Here is a 22,030-nt window from a genome sequence, read left to right on the forward strand (position 1 = left end):
TAACTTACATTGCAAACATCAGCTTGGAAATTTAACTGCTACTCATAATCTAAATTTGAGTAGTGGAAAATGGAAGTTGGTAATATGTATGGTCTGAAAACCATTTTATCCATTACAGCTCATTTTTCTTATTGTTCCAGCCACATGAGTGAACAGCTTAACATACCCTACGCACAAAAAAAGAAAAACCCAATATTAAGAGAAATATCAGGTCCATGATTCAAATAACAGTTGGATAGTTGTCTTGTCTATAGCTTTTAAAGTAAAAGTCTAATACCTTTTCATCCTCAGTTAAGCACAATTGCCAGGGTAATTGTCCATAATTGGGGGACAATTGATCTCATCTGGGGGATATGCGTGCACTTACACACACACACACACACACACACACACACACACACAGGCTTATATTTCAGAAAGTATTTAGCCTTACACTCAAAAGTCACTGATGGGAGATGTAATTCAGGCCACTGTCATACAGCTGAAAACAGATGTGAAATACAGGTGTTCTAAAATGCAAGGTACCATCATGGAAAAAAAATGAACATTCTAATTTTGTAAAATCAAGACAAAACTTGGTAAATTTTGTTTCTTAATATGTATTAATAGTTAATATCTTCCTTCACCAGTTAGTTCCTATTTAATTCTCTCAACTAACTATAGGTTCTCATTGTTTTACCAGGCTAATCATCTTATTTAAAAATAATAGTAATAGAAAATCAGTTTAATTCTGTTGTGAAATATATCTGCTGGAAGAATCAGAATTAAAAGCAAAAATAGACCCCATGACAGATCCATTATGGCACATTCTGTCTTGATAGTGGAAGGAAGATGATAATAAAAGAATACAACTATTACTACTAATATTATTAATGAATATTATAAGTATTAATTGCCTAGATGCCAAGCACTCTTCTCAATGGCTTATGCTTATTATGTGGCAATCCCCAGAATATCCTTAGATAGTAGTTGTGTTTTGTTTTTGTTTTGTTTTGTTTTGTTTTCAATGTGGAATGGAACTTTTAATTAGCTTTTTCAAGGACAGACAGCTGATCAGTGATGGAACTCAGTTTTACAAAAAATTATAATATTATTTTTTATTTGCGATATTTCAAATATTTTGTTGATAGAAACCATTTCTGACTTTGGTCATTATGGTATTTAATACCAATGCTTTTAAGATTTACTTACAAAATATGCCTCATAGAGTTCATATTACTATTTAATTGTTCCTTCAAGAAATTAGAGCAGGTGAGAATCCTGCTTCTTGTAATAGTAGCTGACATAGTTTTGGTCTCCTATGTGCTTTGTTTCATCTAGAGCAGTGATACCCAGGCTTACCCCTAGAGATTCTGGTGAAATCTGTGTGGAGTGATGCTTAGGGACTGGTGTTTGTGTGTGTGTGTGTGTGTGTGTGTGTGTGTATGTGATGAAAAATGGTAAAGGTATTTAAAAACCAAAGTCCAGATAGTTCATTATATAATTAGTAATATATGTATAATATATATATATATACATAGTCAATAATATAGTTTAATTATATGGTTAAATAGTTAAATATCCAGATATAAATGCAGCCAGGATTGGGAACCACTAATTTAGAGATTTAACTTGAATATTTGTTACAGTGCTTATGTTCTGGTAGTAGAATGAAGACAATAAAAATGTAAGGTATAATATAAATACCTGAGAGTGGCATTGGTGATTTGTATATTAAAAAACTTACGTTTGTAAGAAACTCCCATATATCTTCCCAAAGTGGTTGTATATTTCTCAATTTCACCAGCAATGAATGACCAAAAAAAAAAAAAAATTCCATATCCTTGCCATACCTATACCTAAGTAGATACTTAGTCTTATATATTTTTTTAATTTTTTAAGTTTATTTATTTATTTTGAGAGAGACCGATAGAACATGTGTGAGTAGGAGAAAGAAAGAGAGAGGGAGAGAGAGAATCCCAAGCAGGCTCCACTCTGTCAGTGCAGAGCCCAACATGGGGCTCAATCTCATGAAACATGCGATCATGACCTAAGCCGAAATCTAGAGTCTGATGCTTGCTACTCACCTTCCTTTGTGTAGAATATGACCCAAGGTAAAATATGCACTGAATTATAAATAGTAATTGTTTGATATACGGTCATGAACTTGTTGACTTGGGTTCTGTGACAGTTTTATGTCAATAGTAACATAGATATTCAGAGCACATTTAATGTTCTATTTGAATGTACAGCAAGTTAACCCACTGTAGAGGAGTACCTTGATCATCAGGAACCAGCTATGCAGTTATGTGATTGCCACCTTGTTTTCTCAGCCACACTGTCCTGGTTCATTACGTCATAACTAGCCATAATATCTATCACCTTTTCTGAGTGCCCCTCCTGTCAATGGTAGAGACGAGTGCCACTTTTCCATGACAGAATAAGCTGGGTAACTAGTGGCAGGTTGATGACACTGAGCCTCTTCCAAAAGTGTCAGAGCAGAAATTTGTTCTTGGAAAAGTGAATTAAACTTAATAATAAGTGAATTAATCCCACTTTTCTTGGTTCTGATGCTTTTGTTTATTTTTTTATAACTGGATTTAGTGACTATCTTATTCACTGTCCTGCTGCCTCACACAGCATCACTTTTTTTTTATTATTTTTTTCAACGTTTATTTATTTTTGGGACAGAGAGAGACAGAGCATGAACGGGGGAGGGTCAGAGAGAGAGGGAGACACAGAATCGGAAACAGGCTCCAGGCTCTGAGCCATCAGCCCAGAGCCTGACGCGGGGCTCGAACTCACGGACCGCGAGATCGTGACCTGGCTGAAGTCGGATGCTTAACCGACTGCGCCACCCAGGCGCCCCAACATCACTTTTGACAAATCGGTCATTCTATGGCAAAACACCTCATGGCAGTTAGTAGTCTTAGTATATACATATCATCTAGAAAGAGTTGTAAGAGTTGATCTTGATTATCATGAAGCAGTAAGAATGCTATGGGGTAAAGGATGCATGTTTGGAAGACACAAGTTTCTTGGGGGCACCCAGAGATGGCTCTAGTGATTGATGGATTTTGCACCTGTCCTTTTGAGGAAAAGGGTGATTGTCTAGTCATTGTACAGTGATACTTGTACCATATAAAATGGAAACATGGTTTTGGTTATTACTGTTTCTTTACTTTTATGTGTGTATAAGGGTGGTTGAAAGCAGAGCATCCAAAGGGAACTGATTGCGTAGGATGCTTTCTTTTGTAGGAAAGTCTACCCTTGCCCTTCTGATATCTTGTTGTGTAGCAAGGCCTTCCCTTGCTTCCTTGACTTCCTTGACTGAAAGATTCCAAATTGAAATCATATATGTAAGGTTTGGAAATTGGAAGAAAAGCAAAAGCTATTGTTCTACACAGGCAGACATATTTAAGTGTTTGGGCAAATGGAAGAAATTATATTTATAGTGACTTTCTGGACATCTTCCCTTAATCTTTTAAGTGATGCAGGCAGCTGGACCACTGGAAGCAGCTTCCCGTGACTACTACATTTCCAGATTGTCTCTTGTTTGTTTATGATATCTCTTCCTTATCCCTTTGCAATGGTTTTGAAGGCAACAGATTTCCTCTGTAAATCCCATTTTAATAAAATACCTGGAGTGTTTTCTGTTCTCATAACAAAACCTTGATTTATATATCGTTGTGTCTGTTTTGGAAATCAATAGCTTTGATATATGTATCAGTTCTCTTTAGATTGCTTAGCAGGGACAAATATCCATAAAACTCATGTAAGTTGAATTAGTATCTAAATGAAAATAAATTTAAAAATAGCAAATAAATAAATGACTCTAAACTGCAAAATTTTGCTGAGTAACATGTTGAACTCAATGCACAAAAATCTTCATTTTTTATGTCAGAGATTTTCAAGTTCTCAAGTAGATCAGAATCACATATAATACTCACCAGAACAGATTTCTGGACCTCCCTCTCAGATTCAGTTTCCATAGATTTAGGATGGAGTATTAAGAACTTGGATTTCTAAAAGATTCCCAGATAACGTCAATGCTGCTATTTCATGGACCATATTTGAGAAACACTGTTCTCTCTCTATTTTAATACTCCACTGGTTTCTCTTCTTTTTCAAATAAATACTTAATTGATTATTTTACAGTTATTTAAGAGACCTTATATTTTCTTTTTCTTTTCTAATTCAGACTTACTAATTGTTACCAGTTCCTCAAGGAATTCCTCCCTCCGCCATCTCACTTACCCAATCCTAACAGTCTCTGATTTAAATCTTTGCATTATCAACTAGTTATTTTAATGAAACAGCTTCGTGGGCATTCAAAACTATGAAACTCTCATGTTAAAATGATCTATAATGAAAAAATTAAGCAAAGTGAACAAAACAGGAATCTCGGTTTGGAAAACGTGTATGTGTACTTCTGTATAGGTATGTCAGTTTTCAGACCTACCCTAATATTCTTTGATGTTCTTCTTTAATCCAGTCTTTGTGATTGTTCTTCAAAGATGTATTTCCTTGAAGTCAAATCAACTATGAAAATTAGTCAATTCAATTTAACAGTCAATAAAGTTGATTAGGTGGTCCTATGAAGAAGTGATTATTAACTCTGAAAGTATAATTTGTCCTATAGCAGTTCAATATCCTCTAAGGAACTTTTCTAATTGATCTTTTCTTTCATAGATTTTATTTCACTTCAAGGTGGAACAAAACTGATCAACTTCATTGATTGGAGGCAATATAGTATGATGTTTAAAACATAAAATGTAACACTAATCTACCATTTATCCATTGTCACACAGAGAGTAAAGGTAATGTGTCTGTTTCAGCTCTCTTGTCTAAATGATGATGATTTTACTAATAATAAGTATTATTAATACATGTTATCATGATTCTATGAGTAGATATAAAATGCTTAGAGGTTTTAATAAACATTAGTTATTAGACAACAACCCAATCTGGTCAGATAAGACTTTAAATATAAAATGTCTGGATTATACAGTTTATTCCCTGATTATAAAAATGAACCACAGAAATTTATAATACAGAAATTAATAGTGGAGTCTAAATGCCATATTAGCTTATAAACATACTTTATCTCAAGTAATACTGAACCTTTTTTTTTGGTTACAGGATTTGCCAAATTTAATCATGATTTTTACACAAATATTTTCTAAATTTTAAAATTAAAATTAAAAAATTAAAATATTAAATATTTCCTAAATGTCTCGGAAAAATAGGTATCTGGGAAAACTGAGCCTTGTTGCCAAATTCACAGCTGGCCACATTCTCCTGGAAGAGCAGTCAACTCCATTTATTTTCATGATTGTCTCAACTTTCTGTGAACCTGTATTTTAAAAATGTGCTGGGGAAAAAAAAAAATGTGCTGGCAGAATGTTCAATGGTTTAAGTCTAGTTCCAGAAAAGCAGGGCCTGTGACCAGGATCCAGTACATCAGTTTTGTTGGGAGAGTTTTCTTCAGGAAACACCTACAGGGGAAGAGACAGAGCAGGATTTGGTCTTAGATAAAGTCTATCTTTGGCCTTATCCACAGAAAGACTCCTCTGGGGTATCAACTGCCCACAAAGCCATCCCCACTGAAGATCAGATTCGGTCTTTATCACCCTATATCAGGCAGCCATTGACTGAGGGGTGCTGTTGGGATTGGAATTTCCTTGATGGCCCCTCCATTCAGCAGGGGACAGTTCTCCAGAGAAGGTGAACCTATGAGGTGCGGCAGCTGACAGCATGAGACAAAATCAGCGGTTCAGAGATTACAGTTTGCTTCCTTATTGCTTCAGTATAACACCTTGTAGTGATGAAGGTTCAGTTTAGTGTTCAAGAGTATAAATGCTTGAAGCATGTGTCTGAATTAAAATTCAAACTCTATCACTTAGGGATTGTTAGGGGCAGGTTAATTAACCTTTTGTGTCTTACATTTTTGAATCTGAAAACATACAGACGATATTGGGATAATATCTTTATCACAGTGCACATGTAAAGTTTAAGTAAGATTATAAATGTTAAGAATTCAAAACTGGCCTGAATTAAGCAATACATAAACGTTGTCCATTATCATTATTATTTTTAACTTTTTTATGAAAGGTGATGGGTAACCAGAAAGTGTATTAGATTAGGTACCCCACCCTAAAAATAGAATACTGGACATACTTCTTTGAAAGCTGCTTTTATAATTAAAAGTACTATATTTAGTGTCTTTTAATATATTCATAAATATAATATTTTATCCATTTCCCCCAAATAGTAACTTTGATTATTTTCATTTCTTTAAAGATTTTTGTTGTTGTTTGTTTTTGAGAGCAAGAGAGAGAGAGAGAGAGAGACAGAGCATGAGCAGGGGAGTAGAGAGAGACACACACATGGAATCCCAAGCAGGCTCCAGGCTCTGAGCTGTCTGCACAGAGCCTGACCTGGGGCTTGAACTCACCAACTGTGAAATCATGACCTGATCCAAAGTCAGATGCTCAACTGACTGAACCACCCAGGTGTCCCTGATTATTTTCTATTTCAGCAATTGTTAACAATTTTGCAATAAAATTTTCCAAATAATTGTTATGGAAAAGGAAGTATATTTTTATTAAAAACCTAGAACTGGAATTTTTTTTGGAAAGCATATTTTAAAGTTTTAAGTGACTTTTATCAGATAGTCTTCTGGAATACTGAACAATATTTTACTATAAATATATTATAATGTTTAATTCCCTTCAAAATATACACTTTTCCATCCACGTACATACTTTTTGTAATCTAGTAGGTCTTTTTGTAAATCTAGTAGGTCAAAAATATCTTTGACGTTTCAATACTGTTGATCTTTTTCACTATAGGGTTATTAAATATTTTCTATGGCTTTCTATTCTGTTATGTAAATTTGTAAGTTTTCTGCATCTGTTGCGTATAATTATAACTAGTCTCCATTTATTAATTTATAAGCATTTATACATGTTAATATGTTGACTACTATATATCCATGCTGTAGTGACTCCTATAATTTTGAAAAGGAAATAAAAACTTTAATCATATCCCCTACCACCAGCCATTTCTTTTCATGGACAGCCTATTTTTCTTAATATATTTTGCATACTCACTATCTCTGGCTACTCACTTCCATTCCCTCTCTTTGTCTTAAGTCTACATGATTTTTCACTTTTAATGGTGAAAGAGAAGAACATACATTTTTAAAGTACAATTTATTGCATTTATTATTAATTAGCCACTTGTCTAATTACCACATGAAAAAATAAATAAAACATTCTCAGGAGCCCAAACCATTCCACATATCTCTTCTCAATCTTACTCCTCCATTGATCTATCCTGACTTCTATGTAATTACTCTGTGGATTTTCTTGAGAGTGTTCTCACTTATGTGTTTACACTTAAAATTTCAGGTTAGATTTTCTTCTTGATAACTGTACCTAATGGAAAGCATGGAGTGTGTTTTTGTGTGCCTGGTTTCACAGATTATATTATATCTCTGAGATTTATCTTTGTCAACAGCTTGAAGAAGTTTATTACTTTTATTGCTAAATAGAATTCCATTATATGACTATATCCCAATTAATGTTTATGTTATATTATTGATTGACTTTTGTGTCCAAGTTTTAGCAACTGCACTTCGGTGTTGCAGAGTTTTATTGTACATGTTCCTTAATGCAAATGGGCCTACAGATGTCAACTTCATTAGATATTCCTAAACCTGAGTAGACATTTTTACAAATGGATTGTACCGGTTTACTGTTTCACCAAAAGATCCATTGATCCATATCCTCATGAATATTTATATTTTCAGCCTATGGAATTTCAGTCATCAGGGTAGGTTCATACTATTTTTAAAAATTTTAATTTTCCTCATAAGTAATGATGTTGAGGACCTACTCATATTGGATGTTATGACATTCTCTTTTATAATATTGGCTGATAAAGTCTCTTGTCGATTTTATGGTTTGGTATTTTCCTCATATTGTTATGTATCTGTATACTTTGCTGATACTATTTGAGTTAAATATGCTACAAATCTTTTTCACTTCTTGGTCTTTTAATGATGTTTTTAATATGCAACTCATTAATCATTTCACTTGTGATAAACGAGTTTCTGTATATTGGTTTAAAAACATCTAGAGGTCAAGAAGATATTTTCATATATTATGATATGCAATTTAGATGTGCAATTTAGATATGAATTGAGATAAACAATTCACTTAGAATTTTTTTCGGGCAGAAGATAAGAGCCAGTTTTTATACATGAATATTCAGTGGCCCAAGTACCATTGATTGAAAAGTATTCTGTCTACTGCTCTATTCAATTATTCTTTTTTCATTTATCCATGTCCCAATCTACACTATCTTAATTATTTCACATTAATAATAATTCTTGATATCTGGAAGAGCAATTCTTTTCTTTTTTCTATTCTTTAAGAATATTTTGGTTTTTCTTGTTCCTTCCCCTTGCCCCCAATTTATGCTTTAGAATCTACTTGTTAGAGATTTTGCTATAATTAAGTTAAATCTTAGGTTAATTTAGTAACAATAACATCACATCTTGTACAAAGATTTTTCTGGGTGTTTTATATATTTTCTTGAGATTAGAATTTGCATGAATTTATAGTTCCATGTTTGTGTAGTTTTATAGAAACTCAACAGAAGTTTCTATTTTAATCTTGTATCTTATAAAATTTCTAAACTCAGTCTTATATCCCTAAATTTATCTTTAGTTTTAAGTGTTTCACATCTTCATGTTCTAAGTACTCATGAAAAAATGGAAGCTTACCTATTTTTATAACATAATTTATTTTTCTTGCGTTACCATACTACCTAGAAACTTCAATATTGAATTGAAGTGATTTCAACTGGTATCTTTGTCTTTTTCTTGCAATCTATCATTTTAGTCTTTTTAAAAACAAGTATTAGATTTTATTTTCTATAGCGTAATTCTTTTTATTCTATTTTTGTTCTTAACTTTTTATTTTCTTCCTTCCACAAATTTTCCTAACTTCTTAATATATATATTAGTTCATTAACTAAAAATGTTTTTTTTTACTAAGAGTTGCCTCTAAGGTTATGGGATTTCTTTTAGCAACATTGCATAAGTATTCATATGTATTCTTTTTCTTAGCATTGATTAAATATTAATTAATTAATTAATATAAATTAATATAAATAATTTATATTATTTATATTATAAATTATATATTTATATATATTTATATATAAACTATATATATAAATATATATAATTATATTTATTTATTATTATATTATATATTATTATATATAAATATATATAATTATATTTATTTATTATTATATTATATATTATTATACATATTATTATATTAATATATTTATAATATATATAAATATATAATATATTTATAATTCATATTTATAATATAATATATATTATAATATATATATATTATATTATATATATATAAATATATTATATATATTATAATTATATATATATTTATATATATTATAATACAAATGTAATATATAATATAATATATATTATATATAATATATAATATAAATATATATAATTATATATAATATTAATATATATTTCTATATAAAGTATATATTATATAATATTAATTTATATTAAATTAATATAAATTAAATATAAATTAATTAATATAAATTATTAAATTTAATAAATTAAATATTGATTAATATGTTATGCTTTCAATTAGGTTTCTTTGATTAATTTAATTTTGATTAATTAAATTTTGATTAATTTTTATTTAATAAGATATTTTGTTAATTCATCAAATTATTTCTGGTTTGTACATTGGATTTTCTAGTTATATATTGGATTTTGTAGTTATTAATTCAAATGAATTGTTTTGTATAACAAAACATATACTGTGTGTGTTGCAATTTGTTTTCTGGACAGTACATGGTCACTTTTTTTTGCAAATGTTCTGTATATTTTGTAAAAGAACGTAAATCTGATGATATTAAGTCTAGATCTCTACGAATTTCCATGTAGTTTTTGTTTTAAATTTCTTAAGCCATATTAATATGCAAATTTAGTATGTAAATCTAAATTTAGTATGTAAATTTAGTAGTAAAATCCAAATTTAGTATGTTTTGCTTTGTATTATTACCAGTATGGTTTGTTAGAAATTATATCATCCCTAAATATCTTAAATTTAACACATCTGTGTGTACTTTTACCATCATCTCAAGTACTGCGTTAAACTTTGAATGCCTTATTCCACTATCCTCATCACCATGAATATTCTATTACTGTGCTGTATTTTACTTAAATAAATAACTTAAGTCCCACTTAAATTACAGTAGAGTAGTCTAATTGTTTAGAAGTAACTCAATATCATAGTGATTTACATACATATTTACACATATGTAAATACATATTTACATACATATTTATAAAAATTTCTGTTCAAGTATATAAATTACATATATTTTATATCTGTAATCCAGTGGCAATTTCTCTAAGATTTTATTTCTGTGTTTGAAGTAAAGATCTCTTTAAAATTTATGTACTTATTCCTTTCTATATGGGGGTCATTTGGGTGTCTTAATTTTGTTGATATCTTTCTAAATTTTTGCAAAAATTTAAGCCGTTATCTCTTATTAAATTACTTGAACCACAGTTTCCATTTTGCTTCTTACTGAGAATCCTAGTACATGCATATTAAGCCTCTGTAACCCTACCTGTCTCCTCATGTCTGAGGAGACCATATAGTTTCTTTTTTTCTTAATTTTCTTTTTGTATATATATATATATATATATATATATATATATATATATATATATATGTGTGTGTGTGTGTGTGTGTGTGTGTGTGTGTGTGTGTATATATTTTTTTTTTTTTAATTTGAGAGAGAGAGCATAAGCAGGGTAGAGGGGCAGAGGGAAAGAGAGAGACTCCCAAGCAGGCTGCATGCTTAGTGAGCAGCTCCACATGGGACTGGATCCTACAACTCCAAGATTATGACCCTCCCAGAAATCAAGAGTTAGGCACTCAACTGACTGAGCCGCTCAGGCGACCCTGAAATAGTTTATTATACTCTTATTTATATGAGACCCTTCCCTCACTTTTTTGAGAGAGAGAGAGACAAAGCACAAGTGGGGTAGGGACAGAGAGAGAGAGGGAGACACAGAATCCAAAACAGGCTGGATGGTCTGAACTGTCAGCATAGAGCCCAACGCAAGGCTCAAACCCACAAACTGCGTGATCATGACTTGAGCCGAAGTCGAGGCTTAATCGACTGAGCCTCCCAGATGCCCCATATGAACCCTTTCTCTTAGTCTTCCTAAGATATTGTCTGACTTATTTCTTTATTTAGTAGTTATTAGCTACAGTCCAACATTAATTATATGAGAGCAAAGGTTTAACACATTTTGTTCTTCAGTATATCTTGAGTGTGTAAGAAACTAACAAATACTGAATATGCTATAAGTAAATACAGTTAGAGTGAGAAAAACATAATTATTATTGAAAGTTAAACTAATCTGGGGTGCCTAGGTGGCTCAGTTGGTTAAGCATCTGACTCCTGATTTTGACTCAAGACATGATCTCACGATTGGTGACATCAAGCTCCTAGTCGGGCTCCGTGTGCTGAGACCATGGAGCCTGCCTCTCTCTCCCTCTATCTCTGCCCCTGCCCCACTCATGCTCACTCTCTCTCTCTCTCTTTCAAAATAAATAAACTTAAAAAAAATGCTAAACAAATTTAAGATCAAACACGCAGGGAAGTGTAGTATATTTCAAGAGACCATATCAATAACTAACTTTGCCAATAAATAAATCTGTCTTTACCAAATCACTTACTGTTTGAACTTCAGTTTCTTTATCTATAAAATGAGGATTAATAATAACTTCATCAAATATTGTAGGATTACAATAATGAATGTTCATATATCATTTAATATAATTCCTGCCACATAAGTAAGTTTTAATTCATTTTGGCCAATGCTAGAATAATATAGAGGCATACACTGAGACAAAATTGTCATTTAATAAATTTGAAGATATGATAAAAGTTTACTTTTTTACCTTAGAGTTGTAGTAACTTTTTTGAAATGATTAGTTTTAACAAGTTCCTTCAGTTCTTATATCTATTCCAGTTGATAAAATAAAGAAACAGGACTATTTCTAAAACTTAACTTTCAGCAGTTCATGGCCTTTTACTTTCCCACATGTATGACTTTGTCATGGGCAGCTCAATAACATGTTCTGTGATTTCATTTATGTTCATGGCACAAACATTATTCTAAGCAGGCTTTTACTTGGTAGCGTTCCCAGACTTGCTTTTGAGGTTAAAATAATAACATTCACTTTGAATGTTATTGAACTTTGAAACTGCATTTTAATCCAACAGCCATACTAACATCTGCTTCTGTCGAGTGCAAATGCTGTAAAGCAAGATCCAAGTTGGTTTTAAAATTAGAGTCCCCTTCAGTGTTTTATTGTTGGCTGTCAAAGAATAGGGACTTTAGTGCAATAGAGATGTGAAAAAAATGCATATGATTATTTTCATGTAAATTATTAACAGTGTCACCATAGAAGCCATAAAAAAATATGCCACAGTGGAAAAACAAAAAAAAGAAACAAGTTGGTGAAGGGATTTATCCGTTCATGAAGACATGTAAAGCCTATTTGTTTTAATGGCATATTTTAACACAAACAAGGAGACATATTTTGTGGCAAGAATGTCAATTAATTTGTTTTGGTCAAGCTGTATTCCTTTCTAAATTTAAAAACAACAGAAATCAGAATATTTAAAATAATTATGATCATTCACATTATTCACTACCCACTTTAAAATGCCAGCCATCTTAATCACTGAATCATTTCCATGTGACTGGAGCCATGCTGAGAAATTCCATTTATAACAATTTGGATAGCCTCATCACATTCATTAAACATATTGTACACAGTACAAATATTTACCACAGTATATGTGGCCCTGTACATTTATATATGCTTGTGCTAATAACTATTATTTGAATCTAAGAGACAACACTATTTAGATGAAATTGCTTATACCTATCAGCAATCAATTGATCATAAAGATCTACTAGTGGACAATATTCTCAATTTGGAAAATCATACAATTCAGAATTGGTTTAAACTATATCAGAAAACAAAGTTAAACATATTTGTCATTGGTTATTACAGTGGTGTAAGTTTCAGTAGAATCAATTTATCTCTTTCAGGCAACCTTTCAATAAGAGATAAAATTAAACCATTGTTCCTACAATCACAGGTTTATTGCCAGGCTAAAAACTCCAGCCTGACACCCGGTGAGACAAAGTTTTACATTTATCTAATACCCCACTGCCTGGAGCATATTTCCACATTTACCCACCTAGAATTTAAATTCATAATTATAAATACATAATTTGACAGACTAACATATTAAGGACAAAAACTGCTGGATAACTTACTGTATCCTCATTGTCAAAATCCCAATATTATGTCTACTATAAAATTAAAATTTATGTTCAAACAGGGCACCTGGATGGCTCAGTTGGTTAAGCCCCAAAGTCCCACTTTGACTCAGGTCATGATCTCTCGGCTCCTGAATTCGCACCCTGCATTGGGCTCTGTCTGTGCTGAGAGCTCAGAGCCTGGAGCCTGGAGCCTGCTTTGGATTCCATATCTTCCTCTTTCTCTGCCCCTCCCCTGCTCTCACTCTGTCTCTCTTTCTCTCACAAACATTAAAATAACATTTTAAAAAAAGAAAACAAAATTAAGCAGAATTTTTTTAAAAATTTATGTTCATCAAGTATTTTTTCTCATTTTTAAGTTTAAATAGTATGTTTAATATTATCTGATTTGTAACTCATGGCTAATGCAAATCCACTCTTAGCTCTAAGGCCATGCAAAACCAGGCCACAAAATGGATTTACCTTGTAACTCATAGTTTGCTGACCTATGTAAAAAAAGAAAAAAGAAAAAGTACCCTTCATCTTTGTGTTTACTTACTTCAATTATAAGCAATAAAGGATGATTCGTAGACTCCTTATCATCACAAATTGATTGTTTCTATTCCATAAAATAATATGCATGCATTTATATATACATATACGTATATCATCTTCATGTTACTTAAATTTAGGATGAATGTTTTTCTTGGAACATTTGTTTTACAGAATAAACCCATTAAATAAATAATTTTTTAAAGTTACATATTTTGCCTTAAATTGGAAATCTGAAAAGTGGCAACTTTCTATGTGTCTCTTGGGTTTGAATTATTTAGATGGCATATCTGCTCTTGTGACCCTCCAGTGTCTTATTCCTGATGCTTCACATATTTGTGATAGTTACCTGTCCTGTGTACACGTTTGTGTTTGCAATACCTGGTATAAATGGGTAAAAATTTTTTGCCTAAAACAATTTAATGCCTTTCTATTTTTCTCTGGATAAAAATACACATTCAATTTGTTTCTTCCCCATCTGATTCCTTCCATTCCAAATTGTCTTGGGTGTCTTCTGGTCATGTTCTGTGTTTCTGACATACTGGAATTCCTTTAATTTTTCTAATGCACTTTGCAACCTGCATTTCTCTTGTCTTTGAATGGTTCTCCATAGCATTTTTTTCCCTAGTTACATTCTATTCTCCATATCTCACCACGATCCCCACAACCTAAGAAATAGTTGCTTGAAATCCCAGATGCTATAAATAATAGTAATAATTAATGATTAATAGCTGTAGTCAGTATTTATATTCTCTTACTAAACACTAGATGGTGTTCCCAGCACTATGTTTGCATGAACTCATTTCATCCTAGAAAAATCCTTAAGTAGTTGACACTATTATTATCCCCATTTTTTATGAACTAAGGTAAAAAAATGAAATTACTTTCTCAAGCTTGTAAGTGGTAATTCAAATTTTGAGCAAAGGTCTCATTTAGGAGCTCATGGTCTTACTACTATTTCATGATCAGCAGCAGCAGCAGCATACCTTTTAAAAATGATAAAAATAATTTTTAAATAATACTTATTAAGAACTTATAATACTATGGGCTCAGTCTTCAAATACTCATATTTTCACTTCATCTTTGCACAGATACTCGAGAAGCTAAATTCCTGTTAATTTTTTTCCTCAAAGAATTTAAATTCACATTGTTATTAAAAAACAAGCAACTTGATATCTCATTTTCTTTTACTTCCTAAAATGTAGTGACATTTGTTTCATGTCACCTTAGCCACTGAAACTAATGTTTCATATTAAATCTTCCCCTCAACAGCAACTGTCCCGTCTTTTAAATCAGAATTCCTTCAGAGAAGCCTAGGAAACCTTCAACTTCAAAAAGAAGATATCTATTTTTTACCTTCTCTAGAGAATTTTCTAAGCAACTGAAATTTTCTGGATAAAAGCCCATTTCTGCCCATTCAATATAGAAAGAGGATAATACACCATGACTCTTAGTTTTATTCTATTCCTTCAAGTTTGGTTTAATAAAAGAAAGTAAAGAATAAAATCAATGTGTCAAGGAAAAATTTGTTAAAGAAAATATGATATAGCTGTCTTGAGAATCAAGGGGGTGGGGAAAGGACAAATATGGAATCTATTTATGATTAAATACTCTTAACAAACCAGGAATAGAGGACATCATTCTTAATATGGGCAAGAGATGTCTAAAAAACAACATGTAGCCATTGCTATACTTTAGACTGAAACTTCGATCTCTCTCATACATTTAATTAGGCAGCAAGGATGTCTGTTCTCACCCCATCTGTCAACATTTTACTAGAAGTCACAGTCAGTAGGCCCATACCATCAAGTCTTCCTTTTACTTGATCTTTTATCCGTTTTCTTCATATACTTCTACCTTAGGTGCTCTAACACAACTTCCTCCCACTTTTCCTTCTCTGGTTACTTTTTGCTTTTCCCTCTCTTTCAAAATTTATCATTATTGTCAATGCTGTACTACTACTGATTTCCATTCCTTGCCCAGATATTTAAAGTCACAGACCCTCCTGATCAGTTGGCATATTTAGATGTCTGACTAATATCGATATTTTAACATACTAAAAATGAACATTTGGGTCTCCCCTGAATGGGCCTTGCCCCAAACTACACTATTTCTCTAAATTAGCCATCTACACAGTTACTCAAGTCAGACTAACAGAAGCCATCCTTGATTTCTCCATTTCTCTCACTCATGTTCAGTTTATCTAGTTCTCCTAGTCATAGATAGGTAGATAGTTAGCTATGTAGGTGATAGAAGGAAAAGGTAGACATGTATGCATATTTACATATATAAAGTAAGACATTTATCATAGCTGATACCAAGCATTATCTATAGATAGTAAAGATATATTCTATTCAAGACACTAAAGTATCATTTTAATATTACATAATTATTGTTTTATCATCAAGAAGTTCCAACTTGAAGGTAATTAAATGTGGTATATATTTTTTTTCAATGTTTATTTATTTTTGGGACAAAGAGAGACAGAGCATGAACGGGGGAGGGGCAGAGAGAGAGGGAGACACAGAATCGGAAACAGGCTCCAGGCTCCAAGCCATCAGCCCAGAGCCTGACGAGGGGCTCGAACTCACGGACCGCGAGATCGTGACCTGGCTGAAGTCGGACGCTTAACCGACTGCGCCACCCAGGCGCCCCTAAATGTGGTATATTTTAAACATTAAGTTGAAATTATAAGATTCCATGCCGGCATAAACAGTAATCAACCAAGTCAAAAGGTAGTTTCAGTGGTTGTTTATATTTTTAGAAGCTGAATAAAAATAATACGGCATGTTTTTAACATGGGTACATAAATATACAAATACATCTATGCTTCGCATTCCCAGCACAGAAAATATCTGTGTAGACTCATCTAATTCTGGATTAATGGAGTGATCAGCTTCTGTTTTCTTAACAAATGCAGTATGCCATGCAATTTAGCATACTTGCAGCTCTCATGATAACTAGAAGGTATTTCACATGAAAGTAAAACTTTAAAATATTGTGGTGATAGGTGAAGCAAGATAATTGTTGCTCAATAATGCAGAAAATAATGTCTACCACCAGCATAAATTCTATACTAACACCTGAAGTACATTTCTTTGCTCTCTAATTTATTAGTACAGTTTGCATGTTATGCCATGGTTAAATAGCATTAAAAAAATTGCTAGGCTCCAAAACATAAAAATAGATTTAATTTACACCTGTGTTACATGCCCTATATATTTGCTTCTGTTTAGTATGATTGAGAACATGAAACTATGTGATTATCCTGTAGTACCAATTTTTATAAATTCAAATTACATAGGAAAAAAAGTTAACTTTTTCTAAAATGTAATTAAGATTTACAAAAAAAAACATTCAAGTCCTTCTTTGTTTTATGTGTGTATATATATATATTTGTTTCATTTGTCATGTAAAGAATTACGGTTTCTCACATAACAAGCAGCAAGAAAAATAAACTATGAAACCAAAATATATTGATGTTGGAAAACCAATATATAAGAAATAATGTTAGACTATATAGTTTAGAAAACTAAAATCCCTTTTGTATCTGTGAAATCTATTTTGCAGAAAAGAATTTAACAACTTCTAGTTTTACTTTTCAATTTCACTATGATTAATTTGTGGAAACATTTAACACACATTAGATGTGTTTCTTACATCTAAGAAACACAAAAACACTACTTATACTAAAACTTTCATACCCATATGCATATTTTCATGAAATGAACATTTTATAATAATCATTTGCTATTTGATTGTTTCCTTTGAGAATTGTGATATTTCCTGTAAATGTTTTTCCCCTTTTTCTTCATTATAGGCTGTACCACTTAAAAAGGTAAGAATCCAGAAACTAATTACTTTTTATAGATCCAGAAAATGAGGGTTTCTCTCTGAGAAACAATTGTAAAAATTATAATAGCTTAAAAATGAATTTTAGATCATAGGTAATAAATTAATTAAGAAATTGTTCAGTTAGAAAAATTAAACCAATGAGCAAAATTCTAGGTGTTTCTGATTTTTAAAAAAATTTTTTTTATTTGACGTTTATTTATCTTTGAGACATAGAGAAACAGAGCATGAACGGGGGAGGGTCAGAGAGAGAGGGAGACACAGAATCTGAAACAGGCTCCAGGCTCTGAGCGGTCAGCACAGAGGCTGACGCGGGGCTCAAACTCACAGACCGTGATCTCATGACCTGAGCCGAAGTCCGACGCTCAACCGACCAAGCCACCCAGGCGCCCCTAACGTTTATTTATTTTTGAGACAGAGAGAGACAGAGCATGAACAGGGGAGGGGAAGAGAGAGAGGGAGACACAGAATCTGAAACAGCCTCCAGGTTCCGAGCGGTCAGCACAGAGCCCGACGTGGGGCTCGAACTCACGACTGTGAGATCATGACCTGAGCCGAAGTCGGTTGCCCAACCGACTGAGCCACCCAGGCGCCCCTAGGTGTTTCTGATTTTAATGGTATTTTTTATATTTAAAAATAAATTCTATAAGTTTATTAATTGAAAGAGAAGTATCTTTAAATGCAACACTCTTTTTGTGGAGAAATAAAAACATTTCCCTCATGGTTCTTATATTCTCCTTATTTTACAAATCAATTACCATGTTGCAAAATTCCCTATTCTGAACTTCCTGTCAAATTATCTTTGTTCTTGAGGTCATGTGGGGAAACATTTGAAGGAGAATTAGATGAATAAGTTCTGGGAATCTAGTGTAGAGAACATGGTGACATTATAATCAATAATACTGTATTATATACTTGAAAGTTGCTAAGCGAATATATTTTAAATGTTCCCACCACACAAAAGAAATAGTAATTATGCAGGTGTGAGCTAACACTGTGACGATAATCATTTTGCAATATATGTGTATCCAATCAACATGTTGTTCATCTTAAACTGACATAACATTATAGGTCAATTATATCTCAGTAAATCTGGGGAATTTATAAAACAAAAATAAATGATAATAATTAATTAATGTGTTTTCCAATTTGCCCTGTGGATATTAGGTTTCTCACCCTTGGTTTCCTACCATCATTTCTTCTTCAGTGATGGAGCAGTGAACTTCTAAGTGTCATATAATAGATGTATAAGGTAAATGAATCAATATATTATGCAAATACTTCAAAGTCACAAAATCAGTGAAGTGTAGATAATTTTTCAAAGACGTGACTGCCTTAAACCCTTTGCCCTTTGAACACTATAGTGTATTGTCTTCATAATCAGGAAACTACCTAACTTCTTGTGGCCAAGGAGATCACACCAGGTTTTTGAACACTGTCAGATTTCATGATTTGTTATAAAAATCCTAAATTTCATGGTTGAAGTTAGTCTTCGTTTCTAAATTACTTTGTAATGTAGACATTTTCTTATGAGTGAGGGATGACTCATGAAATACCCCAAAAATAAAATTCTCACGGAGAACTAAAGACATTAACTGATCTGCAAATTACATCTTTTTAAAATATCATCATAGATGGTTTTGTCTAATCCAATATTATGACAAGTTTATTTTGTGATTAAATTTGAAGTGATGAATAAAATAAAGCCAAAATTGTTTAAAATATTAGAACAGTTTTCACATATAATTTACAGTTTATTTACCTGACTGGACTAGAATCATTTAGCATTCTTTAATCTTTAGCCTAAAAGAGTACATTACATCTAAGAAACACAAAAATGCCATATTTCCTAAAATATTGTAAAGGAAATGAATCATGAAAATTAAGACAGAGATAAGAAAAAATTATATTCATTACATGATAAATATTTACCTGAGATGGTTGCCAGACAACATAAGCATATAGCCAACTTTACTTATGATAGACAGTCATTCACTCATCTACTCATCGATTCAACAAATATGTATGAAGTACATGTTAGTTACCTATGAACCAATGACCATGATAGAGAAAGGTAGTGATTCATTTCAAAGAGCTCATTTAGTTCAACTACTGACCAAAACAACCCGTATGTATTACCCGTTTTGTATTGGTCAAACACAATTTCATATGTTGAAATTCATTTTAATACATATCCAGTTATCATTTGTAACTCTCAAACCAAAAATGGTTATAAAAATCAAAAACAGTGAGAAAAAAAAAGTTGATAGTTGTTGATAGTTGATAGTTTAAGTTGGACTTAAAAAGAGAGAAGAGAGACAACCATTAAGTGGATTTTCTGAATTTATTAAGAGATTTGCTCACATTTGTAAGCTGTGTAGTTACTTGCAGTAATTACGGTAGATTGAATGAATAATCTATTGTCCTTACATTCATTTTGCTTCTGTGCTATTGTCATGAAAACAATGTTTTATGAACCCTCTTTTTATTGCTTTGAAAATTCCACTTATTATAGTTGCATACAACTGTATCAGGGATTGCTTGTCTGAAGACTTCTGAGGACAAGTTTTTCTGTATGTGAAAGTCACAAATGTGTTGCAAGAAGAATGAAGTGTGCTGAAAGTAAAAGTGGCCACAGAGCATGTACCTCCGCAGTTATCACTTCAAGAGCAAAGGATAAAACACTGCTATTAGCTTCGTAACTTACAGTAAATCACTGTATAAACCAATTTAATAATTTATAATCCACCCAAATATATTAAAATTATCCTGTTTAAAAACATGCCTTATTAATGTAAGTGTAACGTAAATGTGCACCTTCCTAGACCCCAAACTTTTACAGTTTTCCAAAAGCAACAGTTGTTTGTATAAATTTAATCAAGACTGCATAACACATTTGAAGATAATGTTGGAGCAGAATAGACTATGCCTTCAAATTTAGTAAGTATAGGGGCACCTGGGTGGCGCAGTTGGTTAAGTGTCCGACTTCAGCCAGGTCACGATCTCGCGCTCCGTGAGTTTGAGCCCCGCGTCAGGCTCTGGGCTGATGGCTCTGAGCCTGGAGCCTGTTTCCGATTCTGTGCCTCCCTCTCTCTCTGCCCCTCCCCCGTTCATGCTCTGTCTCTCTCTGTCCCCCCCTCAAAAAAATAAATAAATAAATAAATAAATTTAGTAAGTATAACTCTTTGTTACACTATTATCTTTATAACTACCATACAAAAGTGGAAGCCTGGTCAGGGCAATCTGTGTATTCATACCAACTTGAAATGGACCTGTGCAAGATGTTTCCAATTCCTCTGAAAACCAGGTTACAGCTGCTTTTGCCTTTGCAGCTGCTAACCTGGAATTACATTACTGTGAGATCTGCAAACGGTGGTTGTTCTTACACAAATGGTAATTCAGGGGATAGAAATAATTACATAAAAATATTTTATGGCATATGTAGCATTTATGTTTAAAAAAATTTAACGTTTATTCATTTTTTGAGCAGGAGAGGGGCAGAGAGAGGGGGAGACACAGAATCCGAAGCAAACTGCAGGCCCTGAGCTGTCAGTGCAGAGCCAGATGTAGGTTGGAACCCACAAACTGTGAGACCATGACCTGAGCCAAATTCGGAGGCTTAATCAACTGAGCCACCCAGGTGTCCTTGTAACATTGTATGTTTTAAAATGTCCATAAATACAGGGCTTCTGGGTGGCTTAGTCAGTTGGACGACGGACTTTGGCTCAGGTCATGATCTCACAGTTCTTGAATTCCAGCCCTGCATCAAGCTCTGTGCTGACAGCTCAGAGCCTGGAGCCTGCTTCAGATTCTGTGTCTCCCTCTCTACCCCTCTGTGGTTCACACTCAGCCTGTCTCTCTCTCTCTCAAAAATAAATGAACATTAAAAATTTTTAAATGTATATAAATACAAATATACATGTATTTTTTATAAATCTATTGTAAACACATAAGGTATAAATAAAACATATTTTATATAAATATATTTGTACAAAGATATTTACATACATTTGTACAAATATATTTGTTTAAAATATATAAACATATAAGGGCGCCTGGGTCGCTCAGTCGGTTGAGCATCAGATTTCGGCTCAGGTCACGATCTCGTGGTTCGTGAGTTCGGGCCCCGCATCGGGCTCTGTGCTGACAGCTCAGAGCCTGGAGCCTGTTTCGGATTCTGTGTCTCCCTCTCTCTCTGCCCCTCCCCTGCTC

The sequence above is a fragment of the Prionailurus bengalensis genome, chromosome C2 (assembly GCF_016509475.1).
Source record: "Prionailurus bengalensis isolate Pbe53 chromosome C2, Fcat_Pben_1.1_paternal_pri, whole genome shotgun sequence".
Lineage (NCBI taxonomy): Eukaryota > Metazoa > Chordata > Mammalia > Carnivora > Felidae > Prionailurus > Prionailurus bengalensis.